Source organism: Saccopteryx leptura, chromosome 5 (genome assembly GCF_036850995.1).
Source record: "Saccopteryx leptura isolate mSacLep1 chromosome 5, mSacLep1_pri_phased_curated, whole genome shotgun sequence".
In the NCBI taxonomy this organism is placed as follows: Eukaryota; Metazoa; Chordata; class Mammalia; order Chiroptera; family Emballonuridae; genus Saccopteryx; species Saccopteryx leptura.
Window position 1 is genome coordinate 212,998,562 of NC_089507.1, and position 17,988 is coordinate 213,016,549.

Sequence of the window (17,988 nt, forward strand, 5' to 3'; positions counted from 1 at the left end):
CATCTGGTTTGAGCAAAGCTCACCAGCTTGGACCCAAGATCTCTGGCTCGAGCAAGGGATTGCTCGGTCTGCTGAAGGCCCATGGTCAAGGCGCATATGAGAAAGCAATCAATGAACTAAGGTGTCGCAATGAAGAACTAATGACTGATGCTTCTCATCTCTCTCCATTCCTGTCTGTCTGTCCCTATCTGTCCCTCTCTCTGACTCTCTGTCTCTGTAAAAAAAAAAAAAAAAAAAAGACCCCTCAGGGCACAATCATTGCACCAAAGCAGTGACCACAGAACCTCTCCTTGCTATTGTTATCCTGTTAACTACTAACTATCCTGTACCCACATTTATCCAATCTCAGATATTTCTCTTGCCTCCCTAATCGATCACCAATGGATTTTGTGTAACCTCCATGTCTTCTTTGATTTTAATGTATAAAGTAAGGGGCAAAACTGCCTTTCTCTGGAGCATTTTTTTCAATCTACTGAGATTTTCCTTCCTGGCTGTTGTCAGTTTGGCTGAAATAAACTCATTAAAATTTTTACAGGTTTGGAGGTTCTCGACAAGTGTCTTGACTTACCCTGAGCAAGTGATTCAAGAGCAAATTGAAAGCTCTGGCCGGGTAGCTCAGTGGGTTAGAGCATCATCCCAATACGCCAAGGTTGTGGGTTTGATCCCCAGTCAGGGCACATGTAATAATCAACCAATGAATACATAAATAATGGAACAACAAAACAATGTCTCTTTCTCTCTCTCTCTCTCTCTCTCTCTGTATAAAATGAATAAACTTCTTTACTTGACCAGGTGGTATAGTACAGTGGATAGAGTGTCGACCTGGGACCCTGAGGACCTAGGTTCAAAACCCCAAGGTCGTCAGCTTGAGCCTGGGATCATAGACATGACCCCATAGTTGCTGGCTTGAAGCCTAAGGTCGCCGGCATGAGCCCAAAGTCACTGGCTTGAGCACGAGGTCACTGGCGCAGCTGGAGGCTCCTTGTCAAGGCACATATGAGAAGCAATGAACTAAGAGTGCCGCAACTATGAGCTGGTGCTTCTTATCTCTCTCCCTACCCCCCTCTTCCTCTCAAAAAATAAAAAAGTTAAAAAATATTTTTTTAAGCAAGAGAGACAGGCAGGAAGGGAGGCTCCAGTCGAGCCAGTGACCACTTACTCAAGCCAGTGACCATGAGATCATTTTGATGAACCCATGCTCAAGCTGGCAACCCTGCACTCAAGCCAGATGAACCTACTCTCAATCCAGAGACCTTGGGGTTTGGAACCTGGGTCCTCAGCATCCTGGGTCCTCAGACATACACATAGGTTGATGCTCTATCCATTGCGGCACCAACAGTCAGCCTAAAATCAGTAATTTTTTTTTTTTTTTTTTACAGGGACAGAGAGAGTCAGAGAGAGGGATAAAGAGGAACAGACAGTCAGGAACAGAGAGAGACGAGAAGCATTCATCATCAGTTTTTCGTTGCGACACCTTATTCATTGATTGCTTTCTCACATGTGCCTTGACTGTGGGCCTTCAGCAGACCGAGTAACCCCTTGCTCGAGCCAGCAACCTTGGGTCCAAACTGGTGAGCTTTTGCTCAAGCTAGATGAGCCTGCACTCAAGCTGGAGACCTTGGGGTCTCGAACCATGGTCCTCCGCATCCCAGTCCGACGCTCTATACACTGCGCCACCGCCTGGTCAGGCAATTTTTTTTAAATTAAAAAATAAAAAGAGCAAACTGGAAGCCAAAATGTCTTTTCTGACCTAGCCTCAGAGGTCATATCATTTCTGCAATATCCTTGCGGTTACACAGTTCAACCCTAATCACCGTGGGAGGAGAATGGCTGGCTACACAGGTATGAAAACCAGGAGGTGAGAATAACTGAGGGCCATCTTAGAGGCTAGCTACCACAAGGAACAAAGTAATTTATACAAGGTCAGGAACGTGAGAAGGGTTAGGGGTGGGCTTCGGACCCATGCAGTTACTATGGCACAGTAAATACTGGCTCAAAGGAGTAGAGGCAGGTCGTCATCCACAGGTCACCCCTATCCTGGAGGTATTCATACTTAAGGTCAAGCGCGTCTCATTCCAGTAATCAAGTGATCAGGGATGTGTCAGACAATTTGTCAAAGCAACATGACCTGGGCGTATTTATAAAAGGATTGCACAAATCATCACTTGATAGTAAACTTGGAGAGTCAAAAGGAACTTGGATTCCGTCTGCAGTTTTGCCACTGACTTACTGTGTGATCTAGGGCAAGGTCCAGCCCCGCTGAGGTCTTTGTTTTCCTATCTGTACAATGGAGTGGTTTGATTAATTCCACGGGCCCTGAGGTCCTGTGACTGAGAGATTCTGGGATTCCATGTACACTGTGTGACCAGGGAGGCTGAGGAGACTTCCTTTCCATTCTCCCCGGATCGCTCAGACCTTTGCCCACGTAGACTGGACCCCTCAGGTACAAGGGTCGGGCTTTTGGACCCAGGCCCGGTCCGGCCAGGCTGCTCAGCTCTGTTCACCCGCAGCTGGCTGGCACCATTGTTCCCCATAAAGCTGGGCCCCTCTCCAGCTGCTGCTGCAGGGGAGAAGTTCAAAGAACTGTTGTGTGACTTCCTCCCTCCCCCAGGGCAGGCCTCAATCACCCAAGTGGCTGACGCAGCCCCTGCAGGGGAACAAAGGAGATTAGATATGGGTTAGGGAAAGAATTTGACAATTACTATTCCCCCTCCCCCCAAAAAAATACTTCAAGTAATCATCATGGGGAAAATCCTCTTATACTTATTTTACAATTTAATGGGATAATAAAGAAGTGGGGCAAGAGGGCCCTGGCCGGTTGGCTCAGTGGTAGAGCGTCGGCCTGGCGTGCGGGGGACCCGGGTTCGATTCCCGGCCAGGGCACACAGGAGAGGCGCCCATCTGCTTCTCCACCCCTCCCCCTCTCCTTCCTCTCTGTCTCTCTCTTCCCCTCCCGCAGCCGAGGCTCCATTGAAGCAAAGATGGCCCCAGCGCTGGGGATGGCTCCTTGGCCTCTGCCCCAGGCGCTAGAGTGGCTCTGGTCACGGGAGAAGGGGGGGAGGAGCTGGAAGCATCAACTCCCTGGAGGGGCAGAGCATCGCCCCCTGGTGGGCAGAGCGTCGCCCCTAGTGGGCGTGCGGGGTGGATCCTGGTCGGGCGCATGCAGGAGTCTGTTTGACTGTCTCTCCCCGTTTCCAGCTTCAGAAAAATACAAAAAAAAAAAAAAAAAAAAAAAAAAAAAAAAGTGGGGCAAGGACATTATAATCTTTCAGGGCCCTAGGAACTCATATTTTTAAAAAAATTTTCCCATTGATTTGAGAGAGAGAAAGAAAGAGAGAGTAGGAGATGGAGAGAGAGCAACAACTCATTTCCATCTAGCTGTGCGCTCACTATTAGCCTGACCTGTGGTGGCGCAGTGGATCAAGCATCAACTTGGAATGCTGAGGTTGTTGGTTCAAAACCCTGGGCTTGCCCGGTCAAGGCACATATGGGAGTTGATGCTTCCTGCTCCTCCCCCCTTTCTCTCTCTCTCATCTCTAAAATGAATAAATAAATGCACTTTAGCTGTGCGCTCACTCACTGGTTGCTTCTCATACGTGCCCTGACCAGGGATTGAACCTGTGACCACAGTGTGCCAGGACAACGCTCTATCCATTAGGCCACCTGGCCAGACTCAGAAACCCATATATATATATATTTTTTCCTGAAGCTGGAAACGGGGAGAGACAGTCAGACAGACTCCCGCATGCACCCGACCGGGATCCACCCGGCACACTCACCAGGGGCGACGCTCTGCCCACCAGGGGGCGATGCGCTGCCCCTCCGGGGCGTCGCTCTGCCGCGACCAGAGCCACTCTAGCGCCTGGGGCAGAGGCCAAGGAGCCATCCCCAGCGCCCGGGCCATCTTTGCTCTAATGGAGCCTTGGCTGCGGGAGGGGAAGAGAGAGACTGAGAGGAAGGGGGGGGTGAAGAAGCAAATGGGCGCTTCTCCTATGTGCCCTGGCCGGGAATCGAACCCAGGTCCCCTGCACGCCAGGCCGACGCTCTACCACTGAGCCAACCGGCCAGGGCCAGGAACCCATATTTTAATGATTCTACAATGCATATTTGTTTGCCTTTTAATATCTTTGAAATTGGGATGCACATAACAGCTGATGACAAGTCATAAACTAAATGCAGTTTTAAAAAATGACGTAGTGTTACACAAAATAAAATAATCATGCATTACAATGGTGGGTCCTAAATGTGATGAAATACAGTGGTCATTAGGCGCTGTTCTTTTTTTTTTTTTTTTTTTTTTTTTACAGAGAGAGAGAGAGAGAGAGAGAGAGACTCAGAGAGAGGGATAGATAGGGACAGACAGACAGGAACGGAGAGAGATGAGAAGCATCAATCATCAGTTTTCGTTGCGAGGACACCTTAGTTGTTCATTGATTGCTTTCTCATATGTGCCTTGACCTTGGGCCTTCCACAGACCTAGTAACCCCTTGCTAGAGCCAGCGACATTGGGTCCAAGCTGGTGAGCTTTTTGCTCAAGCCAGATGAGCCCCCGCTCAAGCTGGTGACCTCGGGGTCTCGAACCTGGGTCCTCTGCATCCCAGTCTGACGCTCTATCCACTGCGCCACCACCCGGTCAGGCTAGGCGCTGTTCTTGAAGCCTGGGTCCCACCGTGTCCCCTCCCCAGCCCTCTTCTGGCCCACGCCCATCAGCCACCAACAAGCTTGTCCTTCTTCAGCGGTTGCTTTAACCCTGTTAAGACAGGGTGGTCTCACCTGACCAGGCGGTGGTGCAGTGGATAGAGTGTTGGACTGGGATGTGGCGTACCCAGGTTTGAGACCCTGAGGTCACCAGCTTGAGCGCGGGCTTATCTGGTTTGAGTAAGGCTCACCAGCTTGAGCCAAAGGTCTCTGGCTCAAGCAAGGGGTCACTCGGTCTATTGAAGCCCTCCCCCACCCCTCAAGGCACATATGAGAAAGCAATCAATGAACAACTAAGGAACTGCAATGAAGAATTGATGTTTCTCATCTCTCTCCCTTCCTGTCTATCTGTCCCTCTCTCTGTCTCTCTCTGTCTCTCCCACAGGAAAAAAAAAAAAAGACAGGGTTGTCTCTAATATAGCCCTTCACACTCTTGAAAGCTTTTCCCTGGAGGAATTGTGAGTGGGAGACTGACCAAGACAGAGTGGTTATTTAGGCCAGTGAAAGGGCAAAGAAGAAAAGAATTTTAACTCTATGAGCAAGAGCTAACAAGTATCTTGTATTGTGCATCAAGCAGGCACTATTCTAAGTGTCTTATGTTTGTTAATTCATTTAATCCTTACAACTACTTTTCAGGTAGCCACTAATGTTTTCCAATTTTATTTTATTTTATTTTTTTAATATTTTTTAATTTATTCTTTTTTTTTTTTTTTTTTAGAGAGGAGAGGGAGAGACAGAGACAGAGAGAGAGAGAGAGAAGAGAGAAGGGGGGGAGGAGCTGGAAGCATCAACTCTCATATGTGCCTTGACCAGGCAAGCCCAGGGTTTCGAACCGGCAGCCTCAGCATTTCCAGGTCGATGTTTTATCCACTGCGCCACCACAGGTCAGGCCTTATTTTATTTTTTTGATAGCAAAATCTAAATTTACTTATTTTTTTAGTGAGAGAGAGAGAGAAACAGAGAGGCTGAGAGAGATATAGATACACAAGAAGGGAGAGAGATGAGAAGCATCAACTTGTAGTTTTCTCCCTTCAGTTATTCATTTACTGTTTCTCACATGTGCCTTGACTGAGGGGCTCTAGCTGGGCCAGTGACCCCTTACTCAAGCCAGCGACCTTAGGCTCAAGCCAGCGACCTTAGGCTCAAGCCAGCGACCTTGGGATTAAGACAGCAACCTCGGGGTCATGTCTATGATCTCACGCTAAAGTAGGCAACCTCGCTCTCAAGCTGGTGAGCCTGCACTTAAGCCAATGACCTCGGGGTTTTGAATCTGGGACCTCAGTGTCCCAGGTCAACACTCTATCCATTACACCACCACTGGTAGGCTAAAAAAATTTTTTTAATAAGATAAAATAAAAGGGATGATCAACACCTGCTACAAGAAGCAATGTACAAGGAATGAAGAAGGTTGAGATGCACATGATTATTAGGAATTTAGGGGCCTCTGCTTCCAAGGGCTCAGGAGAAGAGACAAGCCACCATAAAAGCCTCTGTGAAGATCAGGATAGCTCCCTGGACAGACTTTACAACGCACTCTCCCCCCAAGTGAAGACAACCTTGAGTCAGCCCCAGCCCCACCACTGACCCTTGCGCAGGGGCCCTGAAGGAAAGAAACATTCAAGGAAGGTCTAGAAGTGTGATTTGTACGGAAAAAGAAGCTCAGGAGGCCACAGAGGAAATATCTAAGGCAGAGACGAATGTGGGAGGGGCCAGGGGCAGGGAAGCCTGGAGCAGAAGGGCAGCGCTGTGGTTAAGTGGGGGAGTGCTCAAAGCAGGGCAAGGGCGGTGCCAGGGTGGGCACTGAGTTCAGATCCGGAGGGGATGAGCATCTTCGTGGAAGAGCCCGGTGCCCATGTCATCACTCGACCCTAACCCCTCGCCGGCAGAGGTCCTCCTGGACCTCCTGACTCTCTTCCCTCTTCTGTCTGCCTCACCTGGTAGGCAGCATCCCAGCACACGAGCATCCCGCATCGTCTCACCCTCCTGATGGACCTCTGGTTTGCTTCTAGTACTGTGCATTGACAGTGATGCAGTGAACAGCGTGGTGCAAGTCCCCTCGGGAGTTTCTCTCATGTATAGACTTGGGAGTGAATGAGTGGGTCGAAGGGAACGCACAACTTCAAGTTTGCAAGTTATTGCCACATGGCGCCCCAAAGCGGTTATACCCCTTGACTCGCCCCCTAGCAGCACACAGCACGAGAAGTGCTGGTGCTCCTCATCCTGGTCGACACTTGCCGCCGACAGCCTTGGGGATGCTTTGGTTGAGACAGAACACGTGTACAGTTACATAAATGAAATGCAATTGTCCTCAGTGTTCAGCTTCATCCATTTTTTATGTCTCTTAAACCCATGTAACCTTTATCCAGTTTTATTTCCAGACCACTCTTAGGCTCCTTCATGCTCCATCCCACGTGAGAGTCCCCCAGCCTCCTAGCCAGAGTAACTACTATTCCAGTTTCTAGAAACAGCAGTTTTACCTGGTGCTGAAATGCATACAAGTGGAATTATCCGGCATGGGCTCGTTTTTGTTTGGCTTCTTTCACTACTCAACGTAGTATCTGAGATTCATCCATGTTGAGAGAGAGAGATTTATTTGGAGGAACTGGCTCACATGATCATGAAGACTAAGCCGCTCCACAATCTGCCATCTGTGAGCTGAAGACCCTGGAAAGCTGCTGGTGTCCTTTAGTTCACGGGCGGGAAAAGACTAAGGTCCCAATGTCTCTCTCAAGCAAGCAGTCAGGAAGGGAACAAATTCTCCCCTCTCTGCCTTTTGTTCTATGGGGAGGGTGGCTTTTCATTGGGAAGGGCACCTACTTTAATGAGCCCACTGATTTCAAATGCTAGTCTCACCCAGAAATAATGTTTAATTTGGGCACCCCATATCCCAACCAAGTTGACACATAAAATTAACCGTCACAAAGGGCAAGGGCAGGGGGTACCCTTTGTCAACCGGAGCGAGCGACCTCAGAAAGGGATTCCTGGGCCGGGCCTGCCCCTTTCTGACTCCCATGGGGCCTGGTAGAGGTCCTGTACTCACAGGAAGTTCAAGAAACTTGATAAAGTAACTAATTACATGGAGACATTATGCAATAACAGTTCAAAATTGAGTGCCTGTTATATGTGAGGCACCGGCGAGAAAGCATCTTACATTCACGACTTCACCTCTCCCTCTAGGAACCTGTGCTGTGGCCCTCTCTTACAAAGGTGGAAACTGAAAGCCAGACAGGCCACGCTTGGCCTTGACCCTAAAAATGAAGTACAGGCCCTAGCCGGTTGGCTCAGCGGTAGAGCGTAGGCCTGGCGTGCGGGGAACCCGGGTTCGATTCCCGCCCAGGGCACATAGGAGAGGCGCCCATTTGCTTCTCCACCCCCGCCCCCTCCTTCCTCTCTGTCTCTCTCTTCCCCTCCCGCAGCCAGGGCTCCATTGGAGCGGGGATGGCCTGGGCGCTGGGGATGGCTCCTTGGCCTCTGCCCCAGGCGCTGGAGTGGCTCTGGTAGCGGCAGAGCGACGCCCCGGAGGGGCAGAGCCTCGCCCCTGGTGGGCATGCTGGGTGGATCCCGGTCGGGTGCATGCGGGAGTCTGTCTGACTGTCTCTCCCCGTTTCCAGCTTCAGAGAAGTGGGGAAAAAAAAAAAAAAAAGAAGTACAGTATGTTGAACGGAAGCCCCCCACTTCCAAAGATATATCATGTCCTAACTTCAGGACCTGTGACTATGACCTAATTGGGGAACAAGGGTCTCTGTGGATGCAATTAAGCTTATCCAGCTGGGCCCTAAATCCTAAATACAATTAACAGGTATCCTCAAAAGAAACCAAAAGAAGAAAGAGACAGAGAAGAGAAGGCCATGTGAAGATGGAGGCAGAGGTTGGAGGGACACAGCCACAAACCAGTAAACACCTGGAGCCCCGGAAGCTGGAAGAGGCAAGAAAGGATTATCCTCCGGAGCCTTCGGAGGGGGTGCGACCCTGTTGAAACCTTGATTTAGGACTTCTGGTCCCCATAATGATGAGAGAATCAGTTTTTGGGTTTTATATCACTGTCCCTGGTAGGTTACAGCAGTGGTAGTCAACCTGGTCCCTACCGCCCACTAGTGGGCGTTCCAGCTTTCATGGTGGGCAGTAGCGGAGCAACCAAAGTATAAATAAAAAGATAGATTTAACTATAGTAAGTTGTTTTATAAAGATTGATTCTGCCAAACTTAGCGAAAATCTGACATAAAGTACTTGGTAAGTAATTATTATTATATGCTTTAACTGGCTGTAACTCTGCTTTATAAATTTTATAAAGTAGTTACTTTCCTACTTTATAAATCACCATTGCTGTGGAACTGGTGGGCGATCAGCAAATTCTACTACTAACAGAGATACAGAAGTGGGCGGCAGGTATAAAAAGGTTGACTAGCCCTGGGTTACAGCAACCCCAGGAAACCAACACATATGGGCAGTGGGGAAGGGAAGGGAGAGGAAGGAGTGTGACGCTCCCTTCAAAAGCCCCTGACCCTCCCACTCCCTCCTGGAGGCTTTCCGACCCAGTTCCTTCCCTTGGCCCCAGCTTGGCCCCCAGCTCATTGCTCCGCAGCCTCAGCTGTCTCCTTGTCATTCCCGGAATGTGACAGGCGCATTCTCTACCTCCAGGTCTTCACGCTTCCCGTTCCCTCTGCCTCAAACGTCTGCCTCTCTAGGGCATGTCCCACCTCCCACGTCACCCCCAACCCTTTTATTTTTCTTCATGGCATTTGCCACCACCTGATATTATATTTTCCCGTGACCTATGCGTGCATGTACACAGTATTATGTTCCCAAGTAGGACATCAGCTCCTCTGGGATGGGGCCTTTGTTCACTGCTGTATCCCTAGCCTCGAACATGGTGCCTGGCCCATAGTAGGTACTCAGTAGATATCTGCATGAACAAACTGTCTACTAACTGCAATGGGGATGAGGAGGAGGCGGAAGGAGATGCTAAGCCCTCATCCAAGCTGAAGAGGCAACTGTGTGTGGGAAGCAGTTGGCCCCAACAGGAGCCCTGGCTCCCAGCCCAGCGTCATTGCTAACCTCAGCAAGGCCTTTCCCCACGCCCCTCCACCTGGCTGGCCTCATCTTTCCAGCTGGTTGTCATCCCCAGGGGCTCATTTGATTCAAATATCCTTGCCAAGGCCTGAAAGGATTCTTTATTTCTACATTTTCTCATGTTTTCCCAAGCTTTAAGTATGGACAGGCAGCTTCTGAAAAATACATACACTCGTGAACACATATCCACACAATCTAACACACATACTTGGCTGAATCTGACGCCCTTGTACACCCTCGTGGTTCGATCTACCCACACCCAGTCCTAATCACGTACACCGGGAGACACACACTCACGTGGCCTCAGTCGTTCTCCCTCCCCTGTCCCACACACTCACACACGTCCATAGTCTTGCACATGCCCTCTGCACACAGGCGAGCCTCCACCCAGCTTCCCGTCCACCCACCCACTGACACCGACACACACACATTCATCTCAGCTTCTGTGGGCATGTGCATGTGGACCCACTTGCACACACATCTTTGAACACACCTCATGTCCAATGGCACATCAATCTCCTATTCTGGTGTTACCTTGTCAAGCCCTAGGCTCTCTCGTGCCCACTGTAGATTCTGTGATGTTTCAGGAAGATGCTCGCCCCCCAGTTTCGTTTGCGGTAGAATATGTAAGGATCCCAGCCCCGCCCACCTCACAGGAGACAGTGAGCATCCATCCTGGCAGCTTGAGTTTAAAGGCTTATTACTAATGCTTGAATTTTAGGACCCAGGTTGGCAATTAGAAGATAAGTAAAGTATAACCCTGCAATGTAGGGACATCTAGTGTGGGGACAAACAACTCAACGGGTGCTATGCGAATGAGAATGACAACCAATGTTTGTTGAGATGATCCTGCCCCATTGAGAAAACTTTAAGTCAGAGATCTGGCTGGCAGAAAACTGAAATGGGCCAGGGGTGGGGATACATGTTGGCCTGGAGAGCTTATACACCATCCAAAAAGGAGAGCTGACAGCCAGCTCACCCACCCATTGCTATATGACAGTGTAGACCAGTGGTAGTCAACCTGGTCCCTACCGCCCACTAGTGGGCGTTCCAACTTTCATGGTGGGCAGTAGCAGAGCAACCAAAGTATAAATAAAAAGATAGATTTAACTATAGTAAGTTATTTTATAAAGATTTATTCTGCCAAACTTAGCGAAAATCTGACATGAAGTACTTGGTAAGTAATTATTATTATATGCTTTAACTTGCTATAACTCTGCTTTATAAATTTTATAAAGTAAAGTTACTTCCCTACTTTATAAATCACCATTACTGTGGAACCTGTGGGCGGTTAGAAAATTTTACTACTAACAGAGATACAGAAGTGGGCGGTAGGTATAAAAAAGGTTGACTATCCCTGATGTAGGCTCCGTTGCCAGATCTGATAATTTTTTCAAGAGAATCTCCAGATATGGGTTTCCCCATGAACTCTACCACTTTTTAAAAATTGGATACTAATTCAAAACATCAGAAAACATCAGCGATGGAGCAAAGATCCCAAAGACTACCGTGTTCTAACCTTTGCTCAAACCCGTCTGTCATCCATTCTAGCCTGCGCTGACTGGGTACCCGGCCTGCAACCTTTGCACGTCGGGACAATGCTCTAACCAACCCAGCTACCCAGCCAGGGCCCCCTACTTTTTTACTATGCCATGACTTTGCAAATATTGTCCCCACACCTGGACAGGTCTCTCTCTTTTTTAAAAATTGATTCTAGAGAGAGAAAGAGGGAGAGACGGAGACAGAAACATCAATCTGTTTCAGTATATGCCCTGACCAAGGATTGAACTGGCCACCTCTGCATTTCAGGACAATGCTCCAATCACCGTGCTATCCAGCCAGGGCTGGGCAGGTCTCTTTCTGCTTTCTCCGCCTGAAGTTTTCTGAAGACTCAGGTGGGTGCCTCTTCCTCTGAGAAGCCCCCACCGCCTCCAGGATGGTGCATCCAGGAGTGAAGCCCCTCCCTCCATTCCAGACGTTCCCCTCAGACCTGCCCTGGCACCCATGACTGTGGTAATCATTGGTGAGTCTTTCTTCCCCATGGCCTTGAGGGCAAGGGCCACATCAGAGTCATCTGCCTTCCTCAGTGGCTTGCCCCCAGCGGGCAGCTGGCACTGTTTGCGGAATGAGTGGAAAGGAAGAGGAAAGGAGGAGGGTGTCACGGACAGCTCACTGATCACTGACAGAACCCGGGACCCCGGCAGTTAAAGCACAGGTCTCGACGAACACCTAACAGTGTGCATGTCTGACTCTGTGCGGCGGAACATATGAGAGTGTGTGAGTATGTATATGTGTAGATTTGTGAAGGTGGGAACGTGGATAAATATGCGTGAGAGTTTGTATGAGTGCACTCATGTGTAAACACACATATGTGCATTAAGATGGAACTGGGAGCAGGGTCTCTGTCCCGTTCCTTCTCATGTCTTTGCCTCTAACATTCTCAAACGAACACGTGGTGGCAAGTAGAGGGGAAAGAGCTTACCAGAAGTTCTAGAACCAGACACCATTGGTGCTTCCTAACTTTCGGCAAATCGACCACTATAGGCCTCATTTTTTTTTTTTCCCATCTATAACATGGATATAATTGCCACATCTACCTGAAGGGTGGAGCATAGGAAGTACTCAATGAATGACAACTAGTTTCATACTGAGTGTCGCTATCAACACCAAGAGCAGATGCTTCTATGGGCGAAAGGCCCTCAAAGCAAGTCAAAAGACTACTGACTACCTATGTCCATTCAGCCTCTCTGAGCCTTACTTTGTTCTAGGAGAGGGATCAATAAGCTGCATTTTGCCTCTCTCCCAGGGCAGCTGGGAGGTTTATATATCTCACCACTGCGGGTGTGGCAGGCCAAGGCCATAAGCCAAAACTAGGAGCAGGGTGCCCTCTATTGGCAGTAGGAGGTAAAGGCTGGCTCCCCCTGACACTGCGGAGTTGAGAGGGGTTCTGTCAGGACTCCCAGCAGATGGAGCCCGGCAGAGGGGCAGATGGCTGGGAGGGGACTCTTAGAGCTTTACAGCTTGAGCCGACTCATCCTTCTTTGTCTGATGAAATCCTCTGCCTTCAGATCTCATTTCAGGATGTCTTCCCTGACCCTCAACCAGACTAAGCCAGGCACCACTGCTAGAAGTTCTCAGAGCATCCTCTGTTCATTTTACATTCCTCTGTGGGATTATTTAGGCTATGTCCATCTCTCCATGAGGGAAAGATCATCTGAGAAATGAACGGGAGAGGCAGCACCACAGACCGCTGAATTCCCAATGTCCCTGGCCTAGGCTCTTGGCAAATATTAGAATTAAAGAATGGTGGAGCCTGACCAGATGGTGGCGCAGTGGATAGAGCGTCGGACTGGGATGCTTAGGACCCAGGATTGAGACCCCGAGGTCGCCAGCTTGAGCGCAGGCTCATCTGGTTCGAGCAAGGCTCACCAGCTTGAGCCCAAGGTCGCTGGCTCGAGCAAGGGGTCACTCGCTCTGCTGTAGCCCCCTGATCAAGGCACATATGAGAAGCAATCAATGAACTAAGGTGCTGCAACGAAGACTCCAGTGGGAATTGACCTAGGAGGACATCCAGCCCCCTTGGAGAAGGCTCCAGCCTCATCCGGGGACATTTGAGACCTGGATTGGGTGAGCTCCTGATTCCCATCCCAAGGACAGCCAGGTCTGGAGACTGGAGCCAAGAGACACCACAACATGGGGCCCCTGGATAGACATCTGGGAGCATTGATTCATTCCACAAATACTGGGTGCCCTGTGTGTGCCAGGCACTGAAGTGGACATTGGGAATACAACAGCAGACAAACCAGACACGTTCCTGAGCCTCCCAGAAGTTAGTGGGACAGTCAGACACACAATCAGACAAACTGGGCACAAAGACATATAGTCGCGCACACCCCCATTTTATAGGTGGAAAGGCTGAGGCTCAGGAGAGCACCTGGCTTGTGAGGAACATTCTCTCTCTTGTATTCTATGATTCTGGAGGACTCCTCCAAAGGCAGAAGTGTGTTGGTGGGTGAGCGTGGCCAGTTCCTAGAACTTTCATGGGCACCCTCACTACCCACTATGGAGCAAATCTGGGGTGAAAAGGGCTTGGGGGGTGGGGAGCCCTGTTCCGAGATCTGTAAGAAATCCCCCTACCCAGTGCTTTCTGCCCAGCAGTGACATCAAGGCAGGCCCAGGGGACAGTATACAAACCCAAGGGGGGCTGGAGGGAGGGACGTGGAAGAGGCTGGGGAACAGCGTAGACCCCATGACGGGACTGGAGTAGAACTGTATTATTCTGCCACGTCCCTCTCAGCAAGTGTCTTCCCATTCCCCCATCCCTCAGCCTCCCAATGAATCCGGAGACAGAGAGCGGGGTGCTGGAAGGAGGCCAGCCTAGAGGCCTCCTCAGCCAATGGGCAGGCTCCTTGCTCCTCCGCCCCTCTGCTGCCTCCACACTAGGGCCCTGTGTGCCTACAAAAGCAAACACTGAAAGGGCAGGTTCAAAGGGCGGGCAGGGCAGCCACAGGCTGGGCCTGTCTCACCTGTTGTTTCGGGGTCCCCATGCACAGCTACTCTAGAGCCCACTGCCAGTGCCTGGGCTCAATTATTTGTCCTCTGTGGCCATCAGTGGAGAGTGTGTGTGTGTGTGTGTGTGTGTGTGTGTGTGTGTGTGTGTGTTTGGGGAGGTTGTTCCTGAGGAAGTGCTGTTAGCAGTTGCTTGTGTATTCAGCCTGATATTTTTTACATATTTATTTACTGATTTGAGAGAGATAGAGAAAGGGAGAGAAAGAGACAGAAAAATCGATCTGTTCCTGTATGTGCCCTAACCAGAATCGAACCTGCTACCTTTGTGTAGCTGAACGCTTTACCCAACCGAACCACCCAGCCAGATCAACCTGACTCTTTTATTTTTTTAATGTATATAGGCAAGTGCCTATATATATGTTTTATTTTATACAACTAGCAACATACTAGTTGTACTGTTCTGCATTTTGCTTTTTGTCTTCACTTAACATTTTATCCTGTAAATGGATCATTCCCTGTCAATAGATAAACATCTCCTTTTAAAAAAAGTGGATGCCTCAGTATTCCACCATGTAGAATGTACCATTTTTTATGTAAGAAGTCTCCTACTAAAGGGCATTTAGACTGCTTCCAATTTTTTGCTCTTACCATCATGTTATTCATCTGTGCCAACACCACTGGGATCAACTGGTGGAAGTGGGACTGCTGGTCACGGGGTATGAGGGTCTGTAAGCCTGCCAGCTGTCACCAGAGCATCGCCTACGCAAGTTGGACCAATGTACACTCCCAAAAGCAAAATACGAAGGACCAGCTTCTCCACAGCCTCACTACCAGCACACATTTACATTTTTATCAATCATTTTTCTTATTTTATTTTAGAAAGGGAGAGAGACTCACACAGAGAAACATTGATTTGCTGTTCCACTATTTACACATTCATTGGTTGATTCTTGCATGTGCCCTGACCAGGGTCGAATCCACAACCTTGGCATGTGAGGACAACACTCTATCCAAAAGAGCTCTCCGGCTAGGGCGAATTTTTAGCCAGCTAATAGTAAACTTGAAAAGACACACAGTCAGCACCCTGACACCCCCCCCCCCCCCCAGCCAACCACGTCACGAGCGTGGACTCCACCCCACCTAGCACTACCACTAAGAAATCCTTCCCATCCTGATGGGCTTTTGTTTGTTTCTTCTCCATTATATAATAATAGAGGGGCAGCCCACCAGCCAAATCAATCCTAAATGCATCTGCACAAAACAACAGAGCTGGCAAATACGTGAAGCAAAACTAACAGAACTGCCCTGGCTGGACATCCTGGTTGCTAGAGTGTCATCTCAATATGCAAAAGTTGTGGGTTCGATCCTGGGTCAGGGCACACACAGGAACAGACTGATGTTTCTATCTCTCTCTTTCTCTCCCTTCCTCTCTCTCTCAAATTAAAATCTTTTTTTTTTTTAAGATTTTATTTATTGCCTGACCAGGAGGTGGTGCAGTGGATAGAGCGTCGGACTGGGATGCAGAGGACCCAGGTTCGAGACCCCGAGGTCGCCAGCTTGAGTGAAGACTCATCTGGTTTGAGCAAAGCTCACCAGCTTGGACCCAAGGTCGCTGGCTCAAGCAAGGGGTTACTCGGTCTGCTGAAGGCCCACGGTCAAGGCACATATGAGAAAGCAATCAATGAACAACTAAGGTGTTGCAACGCGCAATGGAAAAACTAATGATTGATGCTTCTCATCTCTCTCCATTCCTGTCTGTCTGTCCCTGTCTATCCCTCTCTCTGACTCACTCTCTGTCTCTGTAAAAAATAAATAAATAAATAAAAAATTTAAAAAGATTTTATTTATTGACAATAAAATCTATGTAAACACAATAAATTAAAATCAATTAAAAATATTTTATTTATTGATTTTCTAGCGGGGCAGCAGGGAACGAGAAGTAGTTGCTTCACTGCAGCTGTTCCTTGGTTGTTTGTTGTACGTGCCTTGACCAGGTAAGTCCAGGGTTTTGAACCAGTAACTTCAGCATTCCAGGTCGATGCTTTATCCACTGCGCCACCACAGCTCAGGCTCTCTCTCAAATTAATGAAAACATTAGCCTGACCTGTGGTGGCACAGTGGATAAAGCATCAACCTGGAATGTTGAAGTTGCTGGGGTCACCAGGGTTTGACCAGGGTTCGAAACCCTGGTCTTGCCCGGCCAACGCACATATGGGAGTTGATGCTTTCTGCTCTTATCCCCTTCTTTCTCTCTCTCTCTCTTCTCTAAAAAAGGAATAAAAAAAGAAAAGAAACATTAAAAAATAAATAGCCTGACCAGTGGCTCAGTGAATAGAGCATTGACCTGGGATGCTGAGGACCCAGGTTCAAAACCTGAGGTTGTGGGCTTGAGCACAGGCTCATCCAGCTTGAGCGTGGTGTTGCCCACTTGAGTGTGGAATCATAGACATGACACTATGGTCACTGGCTTGAACCCACAGGTTGAGAAAGGGCTCTGCTGGAGCGCCCCACCCCCGCCCCATCAAGGCACATAGGAGAAGCAATCAATGAACAACTAAGGTGCCACAACAAAGAATTGATGCTTCTCATCTCTTTCTCCCTTCCTGTCTGTTTGTCCTTCTCTCTCTTGCTAAAAACAAAACTAAACAAAAAACAAACATTAAAAACAACCCTGCCTGACCTGTGGTGGCAGTTGATAAAGTCCCGACCTGGATTGCTGAAGTCACTCCCTGTCCTATAAAATAACTTTAAAAAATATTTTCTATTTTAATTTTTACAGAGAGAGGAGAGGGGCGAGGGTGTAGCACAAACAATCAACTCCTAGTTGCTTCACTTTAGTTGTTCATTGATTGCTTGCTTGTCATATGTGCCTTGACCCGACCAGCCCAGGGTTTTGAACCGATGATCTCACTGTTCGAGGTCAATGCTCTATCCACTGCGACACTACAAGCCAGGCAAATCAATATGTAAAATATCTTTTTTTAAATGTATTGATTGATTTCAGAGAGAGAAGTGAGAGAAAGGGACAGAAACCATGGACCTGTTCGTGCAGTGCCCTGACTGGGGATTGAACGGTAATGTTGGTGTAACTGGATGGTGCTCTAACCAGCTGAGCTACCTGGCCAGGGCTGGCGAAATTCTTGATGTCCTTGGGATATACAAGCTTTCTAAAACAAGACAAAACTCCCATTAACTCTAAGGGAAAAGACTGATAAATTTTGACTACATTAAAACTACCAATTTCTACTCATGAAAAACAACATAGAAAGGGTGAGAAGACAAACCATGAACTTGGAGAAGATATTTGCAACACATACAATTAGCAAAAGACTAGTATCCAGAATATGTAAATAATTCCTATTAATTGAAAAGAAAAAGCAAATCACCTATTTTTAAATGGACAGATCTGAATGGAACTTTTACAGAGAAAGAGTCCCAGATGGGTTATAACATATGAACAGATGTTCAACCTCATTAGTAGTCAAAGAAATGCAAATTAAAACCACAATAATTTATCATTTCATACCTGTCAGATTGACCAAAAAATAAAAATTTGAAAATAGGAAGTGTTGGTAAGGGCATAAAACAAGAACTTTTTCCACTGTCAGTGGGAATATGGATGATGCAACCACACTGTGAAACAGTTTCATATTACCTAGTTAAGTTGGACATTAGCATATCTGTTCAAGAAACTACTCAAATCATATATGT